The sequence below is a fragment of the Lynx canadensis genome, chromosome E2, assembly GCF_007474595.2.
Source record: "Lynx canadensis isolate LIC74 chromosome E2, mLynCan4.pri.v2, whole genome shotgun sequence".
In the NCBI taxonomy this organism is placed as follows: domain Eukaryota; kingdom Metazoa; phylum Chordata; class Mammalia; order Carnivora; family Felidae; genus Lynx; species Lynx canadensis.
The window spans coordinates 29,578,746-29,590,971 of record NC_044317.1 but is presented as its reverse complement, the minus strand read 5'-3'; positions in this window follow the sequence as shown (position 1 = coordinate 29,590,971).

The window sequence follows — 12,226 nt, the reverse complement described above, 5'->3', positions numbered from 1 at the left end:
CCTTAAGGACTCATTCTTGAGAGAGCGCATGTTCAGAAAGACGTCACAGAATGTTCCAGGCATCGACTTGGTCTGCGAGTCTTGGAGTCACCCCAAGAGTTATCCACGCCCCTGAGGCTTCCAGACCATTTACTTAACCTATTTTTATTGATTACCACTAGGTCTGAGGCCTGACCCACACCAAATACCCAGTGTTTAGTCTAAACCAGACCAATGTTGACCATGGAAGAAATCAGTTCTTTTCATTTTCTATCCATAATTGGGTTCTTTCTGTGGAAGACGTCAGACACCTGAGTCAAACTGGGAGAAACAGAGAAGGGGCTATCCCAGCCGAGGCAGGTCTGTCTACAAATAGGTCCTCACCCAGGGACTCCAGGAGGGTCAACAACCTCAAGGCTGACACTCCATTTCTCAGCTATGTCTGTCTCTCTCTTAAGCAGAACCCTTCCCCATGGAGGGAAAGGACCCCACCTCCTCCTCGGCAGTTCCAGGCTTATGTCATTCTGGTCCCCAGGAGCCCAGCAACGAAAGAAACCGCAGAAGCCCCAGCTCGGGTCTCGTAGGATTGGCTCCGTCGCGTGTCCACCAGTGACGCGATCATCGGGGCTAGAGGGACAGATCGCGCTGCTTGGTTAGGCCTTGGTCACGTGACCACTTCTAGAAGCATGAAGACGGTGGTTCCCGTCTGGTCGCATGAATTAAGAGCAGGGGACTGGTGGTTCCTCCAGGGGAGAACCTGAGACCTGTTACCAGACGCGGGTGGGAGTGGGGGGGAATCAACGCCAAACAGGCAAAGTCAACAGAGGTTATACCACCTCCCCTCCCTGAGACACTGCCATCCGGGAGACGAAGCAGGGACCAGAGAGAGTATCTAGAGTGTTTACCTAGGAGCTGAAACGGGTGGGTCGGGAAGCTGGATGTATGGCCCTCAAACTTCAGTTATGGTCGAATAGCGAGGGGCGGGGGGGGAGGGGGGGCTTGTTAGAAACACACATTCCTCTTCTCCACTCCCAGAAATTCTAATTCACCGGGACTGGGCCGTGAGAATTCACATTTTTAACAGCCCTCCTAAATGTGATGTGGGTGGAGGCCTGCAAATGAATTCAAGAGCCTTCGGTTTAGATGCTGGGGAGGGAGACCAGCTGTTGAGTAGTAAATGACTTGCGCTAAATCCCAAGTAATAGCCAGGGGGAGTTTCTAAAAACAACCCTTGACGGTTCTTTGTGTGAATTTCTCCCTCAGTATTGCACCTCTGGCCACCTCTCGGGCAGTGCTTGGTGCTTAATAAATGCTCAGGAGACGAGGATCCGTATCAAGGCAACTTGCTGAGGGCCGGTTAGTTGATCAGGAACGTGGAGACATACGGGATTTACAAACAGCTTTGAGTGCGGGATCAGAAACACCACAGTTTATTATTAAATGCGTAAGCCCGATAATGGGAATATAGTGGTTTAGTAAAAGCAGTGGAATTTTGGGGCGCCTGGGTGGCGCAGTCGGTTAAGCGTCCGACTTCAGCCAGGTCACGATCTCGCGGTCCGTGAGTTCGAGCCCCGCGTCGGGCTCTGGGCTGACGGCTCAGAGCCTGGAGCCTGTTTCCGATTCTGTGTCTCCCTCTCTCTCTGCCCCTCCCCCGTTCGTGCTCTGTCTCTTTCTGTCCCAAAAATAAATAAAAACGTTGAAAAAAAAATTAAAAAAAAAAAAAAAGCAGTGGAATTCTAAAAAAAAATTTTTTTAAGAGACAGAAAAGGAATTCTAAAAACACTGGTTTTAAAAGAGACAGAAAAGGAAAGAGACAGAAAAGGACAGAATTTTTTTTTAAAGAGACAGAATTACTCCGTAATTAGACAATTAATTATATGCAAAGAGTAGAAACGATGTATTGTAATTTGAATTTTTCTGTTGTCTCTTGGCTGCACCCCCCTCTCTTTTCGTTTTTCTTTTCTTTCCTTCTTTTCTCTTCCCTTTCTTTTCTTTTCCTTCCCTTCCCTTCCTTTTCTTTTCTTTTTTTCCTTCCCTTCCCTTCCCTTCCCTTTCCTTTCCTTTCCTTTTTTTTTTTTTTTTTCTTTTCCTTAAATGCACCATTGGCAAGCACAGAGCAACAGTGGAAGCCACACATCCTTTTAAAGTGCTCCCCACAAAGCTAATAGCACAGGAATCTCAGGGCAGCTCCCTCCTCCCAGGTCCTAGGAGAGCCTACTCCTTGAAACTTGAAACTTTACGAGTGCTATCACTTCAAGGCACACAGACCTAAGAGGATTAAGGTAAGTATCCCTCCTAAAAGCCTGAAGAAACAAAGATTAGTTTTTAGCATCACAAAGAAACATATATTTATATAAGTTCTGAAGGAGGAGAAATATGTGAAAACTTTCGGAGAGGGGGGTGGAGGGAAGGAGAGAGACGCTGGGGCAGAAAAGGCAAATCATCCCTCAGCAAGGGCGAGAACATTCCTACAAGATTATCCACTGTTTACAAGGAAACAGATCGGAGTTAAAATTTACACAAAAGTAACAAAGAAGACCCGTGTGCCAAAACCTTCTCAAGCTTAATTGGTTAAGTGAGAGCGTTTGTGATCGGACCAAATGGCAGACTTTTTCTTTTTTCCGTTATATACAGAGGGTGCCGAGGCTTATGAGGATAATTAATAGTTAAATCAACGCCGCAGGAGGAACTTGTTCATCCTCAAGAAAAAAATACACTTTTAAAAAATAACTTCAAAAATACCTTTCTGTATATTCATGGTGGAATAAATTACTTAAACTCCTTCAAGTTTTCATTTCCAAAGAAAATCAGTAACAAAAAATTTTTTTGACGTTCCGGAGGCCCTGATCCCATTAAAAAGTCTAAAAGAATCTATGAACTTCGGGAAAATGCACATCCATGCGAAAGTGTGCATATAACTCATTTATTGCACTGGAAATATATTCCTTTCATGTAGCCATCAATCAAATCGGTCGTCATGCAATTTTGTCTTTCACGCTTCTTTTTTTCCCCAGACAGAAATACATAACTACTTTCTCCTCCCCCAAGAGGCAATACATACAAATTTCCCAAAGAAAACAAAAAGTAAACATTCATTCTGCTCCAAAGTGAATTTACACCCAAAGCGTCTTTTGTTCGGATTGACCGCGGAGGTAAACCTGTGGATTCAGCGTGGTCATCGACGACGTGCGACTCCTTTCTTTTCTGGTTCATTCTGAGAGTCAAGCGCTGAAAAGGCTGATGCACACACACGCATAGTGGCAAATGGTGTCAGAATCCCCGTTGCTCCCGGGGCCGGGTGACCCCGAGGCTAGTCAGAGGAACGCCAGAATTCGCCAAGACTTCAAGTGGGATGGGTTTGACATCAGTTCTTTTGTCAAGTCCGAGAGATCGTCTGTGTCGTGGGTCAGCATCTGTCTCGTCGACACCATCGCTGGCAGCAGAAGGCTGTGCGTTTCAATGTTAAGGTTCTCCGAGCATCAGAAAGCGTCAAAAACCCACTGTAGTCTCCCCAGGTGGCCACCAACTTCTAGCTGCCCCCACACGGACAGGGCTTTGCCACCATCAGGGGTATCTGCGAAGTCGTTCCACCAGCGCTGATCACGTTCGGTCCCATAATGCTTCATTCTCAGGGGCACGTGTTAAGATTTCTGGCAAAGGTTTGGTCCTCTTGCAGCCGATGCGCACATAGGGTGTCGGCCGTGTCTCCTCCTTCGCTCAAACTGTTATTAAAGTAACGACATGTCTCGGGGCACCTGGGTGGCTCAGTCCGTTAAGCCTCTGACTCTTGGTATCAGCTCAGGTCGAGATCTCGAAGTCGTGTGATTGATCCCCGCATCAGGCTCCGCGCTGACAGCATGGAGCCCGCTTGGGATCCTCCCTCTTCCTCTCTCTCTCTCTCTCTCTCTCTGCCCCTCGCCCTCTCGTGCGCATGCTCTCTCTCTCAAAGTAAATAAACCTTAAAAAAAAAGGGATGACATGTTTCACAGCAGATTGCAGTTTAAAACCGAGGAAATGTGTAAACTCTGCACCACTTGTCCCGTCCTCTAGAAGAGAAGTATGAATCCTAGAGCCGCTCAGAGCTTATTTGCAACAGCTTTTGTATCCACGGTGGCAGAACATCGCATGGAGCGATTTATACTGCTTATCAGGCTTTAAAAAAATCTGTCAGAGATGCCACAACGTAAAGAGAATCTTCCTAATTGTTTTGAGAACGGGCGCTTATCTCCTGTCCAAAAAAGTCGATCAAGCGCGTTAAGACTTGTTCTGGGAAACGGGGCAACTTCAGGATGCTGGAGCAAGGCTTCACAGCCTGTTTCCACTTTCTGACAAGCCCCCTGGAAAGACGGCGAATGAGGACCTGCCTCTGATCTCCTGGAGACTCTTCCCTGTGGTTGACCAGATGCCTGTCAGCATTGTTGGTGGACAGTTTTGACACTGGCGGAATCTTCCGGAAAAAAAGCAGCGAGTTAGGATAATGCACAGAGCTTTGTGTTCACCAAGTAGCAAAGCCAGATGAAATGTCAAGCTTTGCAGGTGTACGGTGTCTGAGGCTGGGTTTCCCCCCAGACGGTCCCTGACACGGGGATTTGAGTGCCAATAGTTGATTTTGGATGTGATCCCGGGAAGCACCTGTAGGGGTGTGGGGAAGTGAGTCAGGGGATGGAAAGAAGGCAATAAAGCGTGTATTATCGAACAGGTTATTGCTGGGGGCCACTCGGATTCAGTCCTGCTGGCAAATCCTGGGAGAGAGGAGAGAATGTGATTCAGGACTGTCCCAAGCAAGGGGTCGGGAAGCTCGGGTGCTTACACATCAATGTCCATCCATCACCGGTTGAGGGATGCTCCCCTGGAGATGCTCACTTTTCCAGCACTTGGGGCCTTCCGGCATTTTTCCAGCCAAGCCTACTCCAGCAGCCAGAAAATATTCTCAGGCAGAGAGTGGCAGGTGTTTACAGCAAGACGTTATCATAATGCAAGAATGCTGAGTGCTGAGTGCTTCACAGATACCGTGAATTTTCTTCCAGGCAACATCTCGCCATTTCCAGGGATGTTGCAATTTCCGGAAACAGGTTCACAAGCGACGAGTTTTCTTTGTTGACATCGTGTAAGGGACAAAAACAGAGCTGTGCAAAAACCGTCTCTAATCTTCTCCAGTTACTTGATGACAGGGCACGGACTGGCTCAGAATTCCTCCATGATCTGCTTCCAAATAGTGGGAAACAGATCAGGGATTCTGAACTGGGTGATGCCACTGGACCGAGGAGAGCCTACACTTTTATTCCTCCCTCCAAACCATACCCTCCCTCCACTATTTCCAAGGTGCATGGCTTCAACAAGGTTGCCACAACTATGTGGGCGACTTCATTGGTGTTGGGACAAACAATCTCATAGAATGCTTTGAAACAAGACAAGTTTTGCAAGGATGATAATGTAAGTTTAGGTAAAGTTCTGGCGTTTTCCAAACAAGTCTGCTTTTCACGTCACACCGTTGGGTCCAGAGGATTTTCGAGATGACAGATGGAAAATATTCCTTTAACGCTGTGGGCCTCATGTTTCATTGTCCCAGACCTCGCTGCACGAGAGGTGTGGCGTTTTACTATGTCTTGGTATATCCGGGGCTGCAAGTAAAAATGGGTTCATCATATTTCCTTTTCTTTAACATTTTCCGATTAAATATGGCCTGATGCCATCAAAGATGGGAGTACATAAAAATATTGGAGGATCTTAATTCCTGTCAATGGGGGGAAATAATATCAACCGTGATGGTCAACACGTGTTACTCGGATAATCTGAGTGATGGTTGAGCATACGTTTTCTCCCTTCCTCTTGCATTCCAGGCAGGGCACACTTCCCGACCCCACTGATCTTGGGCTGGGTCCTGTGACTTGCTTTGGCCAATGGAAGTTTAGTGGACATGATGCTAGGACTTATGTCCTTGAGCATATTCTGGTTTGGCTCTTGTGCTCCTGCTTCTCTGTGAGAAGAACATGTCATGGGCGGCCATTGGGCCAAAGAGAATATATGAAGCACACCCAAGCCTCACCTACAGCTGGATCCTGGAGTCCAGCCTGGTCCAGTCAAGTTGTGGCCAATCCTCAGATCTATGGGTGACAAATACTTGTTATTTTAAGGCACCGAGTTTCAGGATGTTTTGTTACACGGCATTATTGCGGCAAAAGCTGACTAACACATTAGGGTAGTGTATAAAGTAGCGTCCTTTAGCCCCTCACGCTAGCTTCAGCGTGAAAATAGCTTGGTACAGTCAGATTTAAAACCCTTTTTCCCCTCAAAAAGCCAAATTTTCAAAAATGAAAGGAAGGGCATTGAAAAAAATAATACATTCTTTTTAGAGTTTTCCTTTCACTTCTCCCCCAAACCATATGATCTGTGAGAACTGGCCTGTCATTCTACGCTTCACTTTTGTGGCCGGCTCTAATTAACAGTCCGTAACAATGGCATTCTCCCAGTCGATGCCTTTTGATGTGAACTTTTTCAAGTTCCCTCTCATTGGAGTTATAACCTTACAACTTCCCACTCTGCCACAGTTTAATTTGTAATCAATATTATGAACTAATGAAATAACACAAGGCTTGTTTTAATAGGGCGGTTTGCTTGTTTGTTTTCAAAATTATACCAATTTGCCACTTGGCGATATTCACACCTCTTTTTTTTTTTTCATGAAAGCTACGTCTTCACTATCACAATTTGAAATGAGATGCCTCCTAGACTTGTTGCATACAATTAAACCACAACAAAAGGAAGCCGAAGTCATTTCACTTTTCATAAGGCCGTAATTATTCTTTAACTATTGGAATACGACATCCCTGAGGAGCTAATTATCGAGAAGCTCTCATCACACATACGAAACACACAAACAAATCCTTCAAGCACAAAGTAAATGTTCAACATTAAAGAGCCCCATCCAGGAAGTCATACCAATCAGTTGGTCCAGCTAATTACTAATCTGATTTTTGGAGTAGTTGCATTAGATAATTATGACGCCTATTCATAACATGAAAAGCCCAGCCTTTCATTGACTTTAATAAAGATCTCGCTGCAAGAAAAAAATGTTCTAAGAACCATAATACAAAATTTGCATTGCAGCAGAACCTGGGAGAAGTGTGGTAGACATTTTTTTAATAGAAAACATTTCCTTTATCACATGATAGATACATTTAATATACCTTTTTATGGATGTCACGGTGAAAGGCAAGGGAGCTATTATATTGATATGATTTAATATGAGTCGTGCAGTACTGTGTAAGGCCCAATTCAAATTTTTAAATGTCTTATGAAATGCTTCTTTGAGTCAACTAAGATTCACATTAGATATATATAGCATATTAAAGATTACACTATGGATCATATTCTAAAGGAATCAAAGTCAAAGTCATGCACATAATGTGGTGACTGCTTTACTCAGTTTTCAAATATATTTCTATGGACGCATATTCAAATCCTTCTTAATTTTTAAAGGGCTTTAAAACTAATAGCACTCGCATAGACTGTTGATGGGAATGCGCATTAGCACAGCTTTTTCAGAGGGCAAGTAGTCAATAACTATGAAAATTAAAAATATATATACCCTTTCACCTAGCCATTTACCTTTCAAAACCTTTATCTTGTGGATAAGCTTGTATTAGTGCCTTAGTGTATATATATATATATATATATGGGTATTCGTGACAGCATTGAAAGAGTAAAATAAGGGGGAGGGGATAATAAATAAATAAATAATCAAATAGCCAATTAATGGAGAATTGCTTTATGATAGATCCATACAATAACAACTATTAAAGACAGACTATATGCACCATCATGCAAAACTGTTTAAGACATTAAATGCAGGGGTCCTGGGTGGCTCAGTCAGCTGAGCATCAGACTCTTGATTTCAGGCTCAGGTCATTATTCCTTGGTCGTGGGATCGAGTCCTGCATTGGGCTCCACACTGAGTGTGGAACCTGCTTAAGATTCTCTCTCTCTCTCTCTCTCTCTCTCTCTCTCTCCCTCTCTGTCTCTGTCTCTGTCTCTCCCTCTGTCCCTCTCCCTCACTCGTGCTCTCTCTCTCTAAAAAAATTAAGAAGTTTAATTAAAAAGATATATTAAATGCAAAAAAGCTAAGTTATACAACAATATGCATAGTGTGAGCCTTTTAGGTAACCTAAAAAGGTATGCATATGTATCCCAGATAAATGTATGCACAAATATTTTTCATTCGTGCGTGTGTTCATGCATGTATTTGTAGAATTGTGAGTAGATACATATATGAATGACAGATGACAGATAGATGCAGATAAACCGTCTAGAAGGACACACAAGAAACAATTCTCAACTCTTTCTTCGGGGGAGTGGTGCCCTAAAAGTACAAAAACAGCCGTAGACGGAACGAGAAACAATGCGCATGGCTGTGTTCCAACACAACTTTAATGGAACAAGATGGCCGTCCCATGACCTAGAGTTTGTGGCCCCCTGCCCTAACAATTGAATCCAGTGCCCATGGCTTTACATACCATTTATCATTTACATGCTAATGACTCCCAGAAGGGGACCTCTCCAACTCCAATCTCGCCCTTGACTGTGATGCCTGCATTCTACCAGGCACTCCGTACTTCCACTTGAATGTAACAACAGAGATAAGTAACCATCCACCACTCAGGTGTCTCCTTCCATGGCATCGTGGCAGCTAGGAAGCAGCTACTTGGCCAAGGCCTACCTTCCCCCGTGTTTCACCCTCCTTGCGTCCAGGGGGACCGTGTTACTAGTTCTTTCCCAGGGTGCTCTCCTCCTTTCTCTTTGCCATCTGCCAACGGAATGCAGCCCTAGGGGAGGGTAGAGCCACCGATGGAAGGTGCGAGCTCCTTCAGTCACTATGTGGAAGGTGTCTCATCAAATAAGAATATCTGCATTGGTCTAGTGAGTGAAAAATGAATTTATTTTAAGCCACAGAAATATGGGGATTTATGTTACAGTAGGTAATATCAACCATATATATATATATATATATATGTGTGTATATATACACCCATATGGGTATATATGGGTATATATATATGGGTATATATATGGGTATATGGGTATATATGGGTATATATATATGGGTATATATATGGGTGTGTATATATATATATGTATATATATATGTATATATGGGTATATATATATATGGGTATATATATATACACACATATATATATATAGGTATATATGGGTATATATATGGGTGTGTGTATATATGTGGGTGTGTGTATATGGATATATATATACACCCATATGGGTATATATGGGTATATATACACCCATATGGGTATATATGGGTGTATATACACCCATATATATATGGTGTATATATATATATATGTATACACACACACACACACACACACACACACACGTGTGTGTGTATGTATATATAATAGCCATCTAAAATTTAACATGTCCAAAATGGAATTTAGTTTTTGTCTTCGATGTTCCTTTCCCAATATCCCAATCTCAAAATGGCACCTGCATTTATCTATTTTTCAAGCCAAATACTCAAATACTTTGGTGTTATCTTGACTCTACTCTTCCTCACGTACCTGACATCTAACCCAACAGCAAACACCTGAAAAATATTTCTAACATCTGGTCATTTTGTAATGGTTCATATCGGACACCCGTACCAAAGTCAGCATCACAGGCCACCTGGGCTCTCGCGGTGGCTGTCTTAATCAGCCTCCCTATGTCCACCGGACCTTTCCCTCTCCACGTCTAATTTTCCACATCAACTCCTGTGTGATCTTTTCAATACGTAAGTCAGGTCATATTTACGCCCCTAGACAAAAGCCACACAATGGCTTCCCATTTTGCTCTGAAATGAAGTTCAGACTGTGAAATCCCCGTGTCGTGGCCCCACTTGATCTACTCCACGACCGTCTCGCCAAATTCACCTCCTATATCTCTTTCCCTCCAACTCTGCTAAACTGTAATGACCTCATTAACTCTTCTTCAAGCATGGCGAGCAAGCTTCTCTCTCATGGTCTTCCACGACTTTGGTCTGCACTATTGTTTATTCTCTAGTGTTCCCTTCTCCAAGAAGTCCTCTAAGGCCACCCTATCTAAAATACCAACCCCTGTCGTTCGTTATCACCTTGCCCCACTTTCTTTATATTCGTAGCGTTACCTACCCAATATTATACCATATATCTGTGTATTTGCTTATTTCATTGTTACATTTCAACTTACTGTTAAAATGTAAGCCTTGTGATGGCAGGAACCTCATCTGTCTTGATCATTATTGTAAACCCGGTACCTTGAAGTGTGCCTGGTCCGTAAAAGGTGTCCAGTAAATATTAGTTAAATGTCTGTTTCTTTTCCTCGATTTTTTAGAGCTCTTACTTATTGGGGTCTGTCCTCCTGAAAATTTCATGTATGAGAAACAATCTGGATATATATATACGTGTGTGTGCAATACTATTTGAGAACCTTTCCTTGCAAATTCCATAGATATTGTTCTGTTGTCTTCTGACATTCAGGTTTGTCCAGAAGAATTTAGAGGTGACCTGATTTTCATTCTATTTTAGATAATCTGAGTTTTCTGTATGGATGCTGATAATTTTTTGAAATCAGCATGTGGGCTGATTTGAATCCTTCTCTCTGTAGTTTTGCTTAACATGTAATCAACTTTTCAGATCTACAAACTCAAACCTTTTTCGGTGCATGGAATTTATCCCCAGTTATTTTCTGATCGCTGCTTGTACTCCAAGTTTGCTTACTTCCTCCTCAGAAGCGTATAAAGCCATCAAGCTGTACCTGCATGGTTACACTATCTCATTGCTTTACGCTCCTGCTCGGGCTCGATTGAGCGACTCAAGTTTATTCTTCACGACCCTCAGTTGTCTTGCCTCCGATGAAGACTTTCATTCTGTTTTGGCATTTTTAACTTGCTCGCAACTCTTTGCTCTCTCACTGTATGAGATTCTGTTGTCAATTTATATCTGCCTTCTGGCTTTCATCTGCTTTTTCCAAAAATAATGGTCTCCTTGAGTATTCTATGGGGAATGCTAAATAGCTTTCTAATTTCCTCTTCTGTTTCCTGCAGTAAATCATTTTCAGAGGCTTCCTCGTTCTCTGTGTCTTCCGTATGAACGCTCTATGGTAGTTTTTCACATATTATGCTTTCCCCCCTGTTTACTCATCCCTGAGTGAGGAGAGCTCTGTCAATGCCCAGCATTTGTCGTCAGACATACTGCCTCAAAGAGCAGCGGTCACTCAGTAAAGGGACAGGTACACACGTTTCTAGGTGATAGGGAGCTTGAATTTGAGCACAGAGGGTGAAGGTGGGAAAGGAATAAATGAGCCCCTGATGGCATTATTATTTTGCGGGCAGGGGGGGTAACATAATACACGTGGGGCAGGATTATGTTTCTCAATCCAGTCCCACCAACTGAGAAAGAAGCAGCCAATCTCTTAGGTTCCCACTTTAGTTTATGAAGAACTTAACTTTTGGCTTCCACCGCACCCTCCGTCAAATATTTCTTCTGGAGTTTTCCATTACCCAAAATATATTTCTCAGCTGAGTCTGGCCTTTATTTCAGTGACCGATGGCTGACATATATTTATTTACTCTCTATGGTACTGTTGATGACAGGCCTTACCGAAGAGTCTCATCACTGTTAATTACCCGATTGTCAACATTACTGTAAATGAGAAGCCCCAGGGAAATGGATATCAACTTCAATAAACAGCCTTTTTCACCTGCTTCTGAAGGCTTAAAATGTGTGTTGAGTACAGGGGGTCAGGCAAGAATGGCAGCCGGGGACTCTCCCAAAGAGAGCCTGTGGTCTGACAGGAGCTAAAAACACGTGCCTGGGGCATTTGATGGTACCGGGCCCAAGCAAAAAAATAAAATGAAATAATTGTGGTATTACAAAAAATGACCAGGTAACAGAGGTCTAGGCTTCGGGGAGGTGATGTTCGGGTGTGGTTTAGGCCCCAAAATGAGAAAAGCCTCCCAGCACGAGGAAAGGCTCCGATCAGAGTTTCCCCCGAGGTAGGAAAACTTTCCCGCCTACGGATAATAACGAGGATTTGCATGTGGCTTGAGAATAGGGGTACGTTAGTTTCCTGCTGCTGTGTAAAAAACGACCGGAAACTTAGCAGCTTGAAATAACAATCATGCGTCATCTCACAGCTTCTGTGGGTCAGGAGTCTGGGCTCAGCCTAGCTGGATTCTGCACACAGGGCTGGAATCAAAGTCTTCCGCTCT